The sequence below is a fragment of the Nannospalax galili genome, unplaced genomic scaffold (assembly GCF_000622305.1).
Source record: "Nannospalax galili isolate Female #2095 unplaced genomic scaffold, S.galili_v1.0 scaffold176, whole genome shotgun sequence".
In the NCBI taxonomy this organism is placed as follows: domain Eukaryota; kingdom Metazoa; phylum Chordata; class Mammalia; order Rodentia; family Spalacidae; genus Nannospalax; species Nannospalax galili.
In genome coordinates, this window is record NW_008337643.1 from 614,915 (window position 1) to 624,287 (window position 9,373).

General features: G+C 35.5%; 1 protein-coding gene across 5 annotated transcripts in view; it reads right to left on the reverse strand.

The window, feature by feature from the left end:
* Window positions 1-9,373, reverse strand: part of Pcdh9 (protocadherin 9) — a 1,035,266-nt gene that overhangs the window by 499,694 nt on the left and 526,199 nt on the right. The window lies entirely within an intron of this gene.

The window sequence follows — 9,373 nt, forward strand, 5'->3', positions numbered from 1 at the left end:
TCCTAAGAATTTTATATATTATGTATCTCCAGAGAACACAAATCAGTCAATTTTACATCTTTCTAAAAAGCATTAATCAAATACTACTGAAAAGAACTGAAAAGTATCTGGCATTTTTATTAAACACTAAAATTAATATTTATTCCATAGTAGTTCAAAATTATTTCCAATACCAAACCACTGACTCCTTTTTATCTACAATAGGTAGAGGTTAAGAAATTACATATGTGCATATGATTATTAATATAATCTAAAACATATTGTTGACATTCAAAGGTATGTTGGAATATATAACAAATGGAAATCTCTACAGAATTTATTATCTGAATAAAAAATATTAATATAAAATAAAAATATGGGTTTTATATGTATGGGATGTATCAGAGGTCAGTTATTTATTTCAATATCCCCAGCTTGTAATTTGATCTGTAAATGTTTGTTTTTGTTTCTTCTGTGGGAAGCCAGTGTTCAACTAATGTAATATAGTACTCATTGTTACTCACTGTGTTATAAAACACTTTGATAAATCAAGGAATTGTCTTCCCCCTTGACCACCAAACATCATATGGGCATGACCACTGAATGTCAGATTCTCAATTCTTAATTTTTTTTACTGTAATAAACATATTTTTCTAAAAAATATTATTAGCATTTGGAAAACAATAGCTAACTGAAACTGGGGGTTGTTCTTAGGCATTAGGGGATATAAGTGGCGGATTATAATATAATCTGTAAATTAGGAAAAGGTGTCATAGAAAAGGGGAAAAAAGAAGAAAAGAAGAGAGGGAGGAAAGGAAGAAAGAAAGAAAGAAAGAAAGAAAGAGGAGTAAGAGAGAGGAGAAAGAGAGATAAAGAGAGGAAGGAAGGAAGGAAGGAAGGAAGGAAGGAAGGAAGGAAGAAGGATAGAGGAGAGGAGAGAGAGGAAGCCAGAAAGAGGGAGGAAAGGAAGGAGGAAAGGAGGGAGGAAGGGAGGGAGGGAGGAAGAAAAATTGTATACTCCTTGGATTTGAGAATACTATCCACAAAGTGAATGATCCCCAAAAGAATGTATGAGCACAAAGAAAAATTCTACTGAATATGATTTTCTTTCTTTAATTTCTTTTTTTTTTTTTTTTTTTGAGACAGTGTCTCTCCCCTGTAGCACCAACTGACCTGGCCTGAAATTCTCTATGTAGATCAGGCTGGCCTGAAACTCATGGAGATCCAGTTGCCTTTGCTTCACAAGTGCTGGGATTAAAGGCATGTGTCACCAGTTTCCAATGAATATGATTTTGACATGGCACAGACACTCTCTAGGGCATCTTTGAACCTTAACTCCAGAAGGCCATGCATTAAGATTCAGTTCAAAATGGTTTCATGTGTATGTCAAAAATCTTCACATCCTTTAACATTCTCAACACGCTGCTTGTAAACAGATAGGTAATGCTATTCATACCTTGATTAATAACAGACTATGTGATAGGCTCAGAAAAGCAGTAACACTGTTCAAGAGAATGCAACCTATGACTATTAGAAATCATCCAAAATTATAGTGAAGTGTACATACTTGTACTAAAGGCCTATTGCATATAAATCACTGCATTTTAATCTTAAGAAAAGTAGCTTTAAGTTGAGAACTACCACATGTTAAAATTATTTTTAAAAAGCTATGGAAAAAAAGTTCAAATTTATCGAATCATAATATATCAGCTCAATGAAAGAAAATTAAAGTGTCTTAAATGAAATATTCTTATGAATTGTACATTGTATATCTCATGAATTAATTCATTTCATTGATTGCCATACAGACCTATAAATTTTGACTATGTAAACATTTTTAAAATTCTATGAGTGATAAATTATTGTCTATTATTAAAGATTACAAGAATATATTGGCAAATGGATCTATAATCTTAAATGTTGACATCAATGAGGTCAACAATTTAGTTCCTCCTTAGCATAATCTGATACAATACCAATCTGATTCTAGACTGCTTATCATGAGCATTCCAACTCTCATGTTCCTATACAGCACTTCAGTATCCTATATATAATATAAAAACAAATTTATTTCTGTACCAATGGAGCCATGGTGATTTTTGCTAATTGCATACCAACTTGTGAGTTTTAATCTGTTTTATTGTGGGTGGGAATTGCTGCCCATCTAAGTTTATTTTCTAGCACCCTGCAGCTATCTTAATTTATGTTGTTGACTTCTGAGGTAGATTTCATTTGAAATATTCAACGTCTTTTTGCCTCTGACTTCTTTAGAGTAATATAAAAAAATACAAGTTGAAGATGGCACAACTCTTTTCTTTGTATCATTGAATAAATTCATAGAATACAGGAATTCCTTGACCTAAAACAGCTGATTTGAATGATTCCATAAAATAAACTTTGTTTTAGGTTAATTCTACTATAATTTTAATTTAAGTGACTAAATTATTTTGAGACTCCTTGCTAAGGGCTTCTATTCAATTAATTACAGCAATAACTACCATGCCCTTGAGCACTGAGGTGCAGGTTTGTTTAAATCATTTTTATTGTTTTTTGACATCCACTTATTGGTTTAATCACATTCTATGTGTCTTCAATAAAAAATAAAATTATGTGGACTATCTAAATTATGGCAATAAGCTAGAGAATTTACTTTTCAAAATTCAAACAAAATGTATACATGTGTATCCATGTATATGCATATATACATATCTATCTATTTACTCTCTTTCTTGCTCGCTCTGTGTGTGTGTGTGTGTGTGTGTGTGTGTGTTGTTGTTGTTGTTTGAATCTAGAATGTACCCCAAAGGCCCATGTGTTGAAGGCTTAGTTGCCAGCTCATGGCACCAGTCACTATAGTGGGTCATTTAGGTCATAAGGCTCCTTTAAGGAAGTCGGGTCATTAGGGGCATACCACATATATTGAGACTATTGCCTTCCCCCACTTTCCCTCTTTCTTACATTTTAGCCTCTGTGAGGTGAATAGGCATATTCTACTATGTGTCCCTGCCATGTTACAAGAGTTACCAAGGTTCTAAAGCAACAGAGCCAAGGCAATCATAGACCAAAACCTCTGAAACTGGAAGCCAGAGTCAGCATTTCCTTTTCAGAAAAGTTGATTATTGAAGATATATTTAATAAGATGAAAACCTAATATAAGAATAAATCAAATGGAGCAAAATATTAACAAGTCTCTCAAATAAGGAAAACTGACTATGGTAGGATGCAAATACCTAAAAGGAATTATTCAGCATTTGAAGGAGCACATAGTTCACCTCGTTCACCATAGTTCACCTCATTATGAAGAAATGGAGAATTCATAGGGGAGGGGAGGCATCCTCAACACTGACTAAATGGAGCCAAACAGAAACGTCTAGTGATACATTATTTCCTTCCAAGCATTCTTAAACAAAGTTTGCCTCAGACATGAGTTTTGTTTAACAGTACATCTCAGAAATTTGATCTGCTTAGACATTAAAGTAGGCATTGATATGTTGGATTTTTTTTTGTATTAAATGTTTCAAGAAGCAGAAGACAGACATGGTTTTTCTTATTTGGAATATAAATATATGAATACTGATCACAAGTCCATGTGTATGACAAAAAACATAACTTTTCTTCTCATTCTTGTTTTATTTCAGAGAAAATGTTATGAATTAAACAGAGTTGAAGTCAATTAAAAGAATAACCCAGACAGCAAGTAGCTTGTGACTCGGTGAAAGGTATTAGTTGACTTTTGTTCATTTAGGTTAGAGTAATTGACATCCCCATGTAAAACTTTCCATATAGGTTATGGGAGAGGTTCCACTGCCAAACTTAAAAAATCATAGTTGATTAAGCTACACCTCTATTAAGGTAAAGGTCACATAGTTGGGACAAAGTGACAGAAATTTGTTTAACATGACATAATTTTGTAATATAATTTAAAATTTCTGATTTTCAAAAGGAAAAAGAAAAATTATTTAAAAAATTATTTATTATTTTCATTCTATGCGTATACGTGTATTGCCTGCATGTAGGTAAGTGCACCCATGTCGTGTAATACCGAGGAGGTCAGAAGAGGCTGTCAGATCCCCTGGGACTGGAGTTACTGTCAGTTGTTAGCTGCCATGTGGGTGCTGGGATACAAACCAGGCAGCTCTGGAAGAACAACCAGTGTTCTTAATTGCTGAGCCATCTCTCCAGCCCAAAAGAAAATTATTTTAAAAAGAAAGGAAAATAATATTATTCTATAACATCTCAGTTAGACATATGGAATGGAGTTCAAAGTCATATACAGGCACCTTTGCACTTCCTGACAGCTGTAGGCAATATATTCATTCAATGAGATTTTGGACAGAAAAAAAACCATTAAATTCAAAATAATCATACCATATTTAAGAAAATACTTGTTCTATATGAATTTTATGTTGAATTCTCATTGATAAATATTTATAGAAGTCTGGGTCCAGGAATAATCCTGATTTAGGACATCTTATTCATTCTTACTGATGTTTCAGAAGAACTATGGTACACCACTACATTACCTCAAGAGTTGTTATTTTTACAAATATGTCCAGTATTAGAAAAATTGTGTTTATAGGGGCTGGAGAGATGGCTCAGTGGTTAAGGATACTGACTGTTTGAATCCCAGCACCCCCATGGCAGCTAACAACTGTCAGCAACTCCATTTCCAGGGGATCCGACAGCCTCTTCTGTCTTCCATGGGCACTGCACAACAGGGGTGCACTTACCTATGTGCAGGCAATACATGCATACACATAAAATAAAAAAAATAATAAATGAAATATTTTTAAAAAAAGAAAAATTGTGTTTTTTATTTACGTGATGTTCCTTTTAAGTATCCATAGCAATAATCTCTACACCAGTATTTCACATTGTACTAAAAAGTAATATGAATAATGTAAAACAAGATTTCTAGGCATAGAAAAGCAGTGTAGCTTGGGAATTATTTAAAGTATTACATTTCATAGCTACTTTGGAGCAAATTGGCAAGTACTCCACCACAGCAGACATTCTTCCTTTCACTCAGATACGTTTTCCCGAAATAGGTATAATTAGAGTTGCCTTACAAAACATTGTGCAGAAGTTAAGTGCATCCATTTGGATGTAACAAAATGGGGAAAATGGACTAAAGAAGAAGTCTTTATGGTAAATGTGGCAATAAAAAAGCAGCCCTGGTTGATAAGGTGAATAGAGTCAAGAGAAGAGGAAGGGAAAAAGCAGGTGGCAATGGAGGGGAGGGAATGATATGACAATAAGAGTCAATGAAGCACAGAGGCATTTATGGGTGGTAGCACTTCTGAATATGTGTACTCAAGGTTGTGACAGCAGGATAGCAATATCAGCTCTTGAGAGAGTCTGTAATGAAGAGTCATTTACCAGACCAAGTCCTTCCAAGGTGGAAGAGGCCATTGCCTACCAAAGGAAGGAGACAAGGAAACTTCAGGATCAAATAGCAAACAGATATAAAATATAATCAATCATTTTCAAATATAACTAAGCATTACAGGGGAAAGTAATATAATCTAAGATCCCATTCAGGACATATCAAGCTCCAATCCTCACAACTATGTGAATTTGGAGTGTATGTTGACAATTCTTAAGTGATTAGAACCATTGCAATGTACAGCTCAGATTTTGGAGAGTACTAGGAATTTGAAAGAGAAGAAATGTTAGGAGTAAAAAGGAAGTGGTGTGGCTGTGCAGTGTTGGGAGAGGAAAAGAAAAAATGGGAAAATTTTCTCACCGAGGAGATGGAGAAAACTAAAATTAGCTCATCGGTCATTATTAATAGAATTAAGCAATGTACCAACCTGCTCCTGATTGTCTCACAAATTCAGGTAGAGGACTGGGCTGACACACATGGTGCTGTTTGGACTGGAAGTTGACTGTTTAAAGAGCAAGTCCAGACATGAATTGATACTTTGGTCTCCTTGGAAATACATGCCAAAACTGAGACCAAGTACTATCAAATGACATTATAGCACTACTAAAAACTAGTAGTTTCTGGTTTTGAACACCTAATGATGGCACTTAAAGGTATAGCAGGCTTTTATTGTCAAAATAAGTGGAGTGAAATTGCTTTCTACCAAGTAATTAATATTATTGCTTAATGGTTTGGTGACATTTAAAATCTTTATGTAAACAATCAGGTCTGGTGTAGAGTCTATAAATTCAATCCAAGTAGAAATCTGTGCAAATTTAAGATGTAGCTCTGTTTAAGAGAACACATCCAGCAGGTACACAGCTCTGAGTTCCATCTTCATCATCTACAAGAAAAAATTTAGGAGAGAGAGAGAGAGAGACAGAGAGAGAGACAGAGAGAGAGACAGAGAGAGAGACAGAGAGAGAGACAGAGAGAGAGAAGAGGGAGGGAGGAGGAAGAGGGAGGGAGGAGGAGATCATCAGGAAGGAAGGAAGGAAGGAAGGAAGGAAGGAAGGAAGGAAGGAAGGAAGGAAGGATGTGTGAAATATAAAATTGTATCAATCTGCAGAGTATTTGGCTGACAAAGCACTAGAGAAAAAGTAACTCCAACAGAATGAGAAGATGAGCCAGCATGCCATCAGGCACATATCCTCCCATAAGATCTAAGAGAAGCTCTTATCTAGAAAATGCAGACATTGTAAATTTAAGATTATTTAAAATGTATTTCTTTAAACGGATCCCATTGTTAGAGTCCTTTACTTACTAAGCAACATCCTAGATAATCTACTTTGTTTCAGTGTCCCAAGTGAGAACAAATAGAAAGTTAAATTTTATAAAAAATTTTAGAACTATTTATTTAGCGTGAGTGTTATGCATGCATGTGTGTAAGTGCACCCATGTTGTACAATGTCTGTGGAGGTCAGAGAGGGAGGCAGATTCCTTGGATGGGAGTTACAGATGGTTGTTAGCATCCATGTAGGTGCTGGGATTCAAACCTAGGTCTTCTGCAAGAGAAGCCAGTGTTCTTAATTGCTGAGCCATCTCCCTAGCCCCACGAAAGGCAGTCTTAATAGCGATTGATCCATTGTTTACCCAAGTGCTTTTCATTTAATGTTTGTAACTAGGTACTTGGATTTATAGACACTTTATGGGTTGATGCTACCTGGAGAATAAAACTGACACTCTTACTAATCAAAATATATCTATATGTCTTTTAAACTACTCAAATGACGTTTTGATATTCCTTTCAGAAATAGCTATGTTGGACAGCTTTGTGGCAAAAGGCCAAATTCTCTGCAACAGTTTTGTACTAATCCTCACCAAGGTTTGAATTTGAGGGTATATTGAATTAGGTTAAACTCTGTTCAATATGCCTTCTTCTTTTTTCCTTTGAGGTACTAAAAGAATGTCATAAGAGTCAACCCTGTCTACAGGAATATGGAGCAATCTCACCAAATAAATGCTAAGAATAATCTTTTTAGTTTATTCTCTTTTCACTTTTCCTTCCATAAACATTTTTTGAGAGCCTTGTAAATATCCCAAGCAATTCAAAAACAGCTGGAGCTGTTGCAGAAATTCCAGAGCCCAAGTCTTTGGACTAATGCTCAAACTAGTATAGTGAACAGATTTAAAAAATAACGGTAACATATAATAGTTTCAATGAAAGAATGAGGATTACACAATTGCCAGAGTTAATCGCAGTTTATTGTTGTCAATGTTCTGTCAAAAAAAGGACTTACTTTTGTACAGAATCTGTTTCTGGGTTGTTTATATCCATAAGCGATTTTTTTTTTGAAAACCTGTCATTTATTGACATCATGTGAGTATATGATTCCATAAAATATGTAAATTATAACCCTATGGCAATAGTAGATACTATCAAAGTTGTAAATCCTCAAAGCAGTTGGACTAAATTTATATCTCATGTGTTTAGCCAGGGTTCCCAAAACAAATTTAGGTGTATATTTGTACTAAACACATATACAAGTTTTTGAAATAATTTCACTCTAATAAGCCAAGGTGCCTAAATTCTTAGAAGGTCAATCAATTTAAAACGGAAATGATTTGCTCCCTTCTTCTTAGGGAGATGCACTCTACAGCATTAGAAACAATAGGCAGACCCTGAAAGAGAATTCTACTCCTACAAAGCTGTGTAAATTCTGAAGCTAATGAAAAAGTTCTATTCACACATAAAACAATATTTAAACAGCTTTGAAAACTGGTTACGAACAGTGACATAATTTTAAATTTTAATCTACAGTTTAAAAGTTTTCTTGAGGAACTCTGTAAATGGATAAAAGAATGTATCAGCAAACTAAAATCAAATATAAAAAAAATCATAATTATAAGTACCAGACTGGTGAAACTAAACATTTGATATTTAACAGACATATTTTGAGGCCTAAAATAATTTGGTCAGAGGAACATAAAGGACAGTTTTTGCTTCTTGCAAAAATTTGTTAACTAGTTCCAAGGGACCATGAGCATCTCTCAAAATGTCCTGTAATGTCCTGTCAAGGCGGCGGAGGAGACCCCACCAGATGGACTTGAACCAGTATCAAGTCTACAAAGAGAGGGGTCAACGCAGAGAAAACATTTCCTCCATGCTTGCAAGCGAAGCCAAACATGGTCGAGCAGGATCTTTTACTTATCTTCACATAGGCGGAACTGGTAAAAGAAAGGAGACAGGGGCTCCTCTAAAGCCCATGTGACCCCTAAAGAACAGATCCTAAAACAACCTTAAGAATAAAAATAAATTGGTTTATCTGGGCCAACTGTATGGCCTTAAACACCCAAAAGGAAAGCAAAACTAAGATTAAAGTGGCCAACATAATTTCTCAAGAGTCCATATGCATAGCTAAAGGCTACATAACAAGCCACAATGCCAGATAAGCGATACCTTCTTTTGAGTTGTTGGCCATAGTAACCCAGCATAGAACTGGGAAAATGAACAGCAGATCCTAATCTTACCTAAAGGAGTATTGACAACTGATTGCTGCTAGAAGAGGAACAGCTGACACTCCTAAAATAAAGACCTCTAGATAGGCTGACTAGATTCAGCAGAAGGGCTAGTAGTGGGGATTGGCTGGGGTGTTGACAACATGGCAGACAGTAGCAGGGATATCAGAATAGAAGGGCTGTAGTGGGGGGAGGGAAGCTATGGGACGGTGCCAACTGGGAAGTGGGTGTATAGCTGAATAAGATGGTTTGGGATATTTGGGATGTTCTGTGTGATACACACACATGCATACATACACAACACACACACACACTCAAAATCAACAAGTTTTTCACACACACACAGACCCTATAGGTAATTGAGTTAAATGTGATCATGGGAGCAGACCCTAATTGTGTATTACTGATGTCCTTATAAAAAGAGGATTCAGGGGCTGGAGAGTTGGCTCAGTGGTTAAAAGCACTGACTGCTCTTGCAGAAGCCCTGGGTTCGATTTCCATCACCAATGG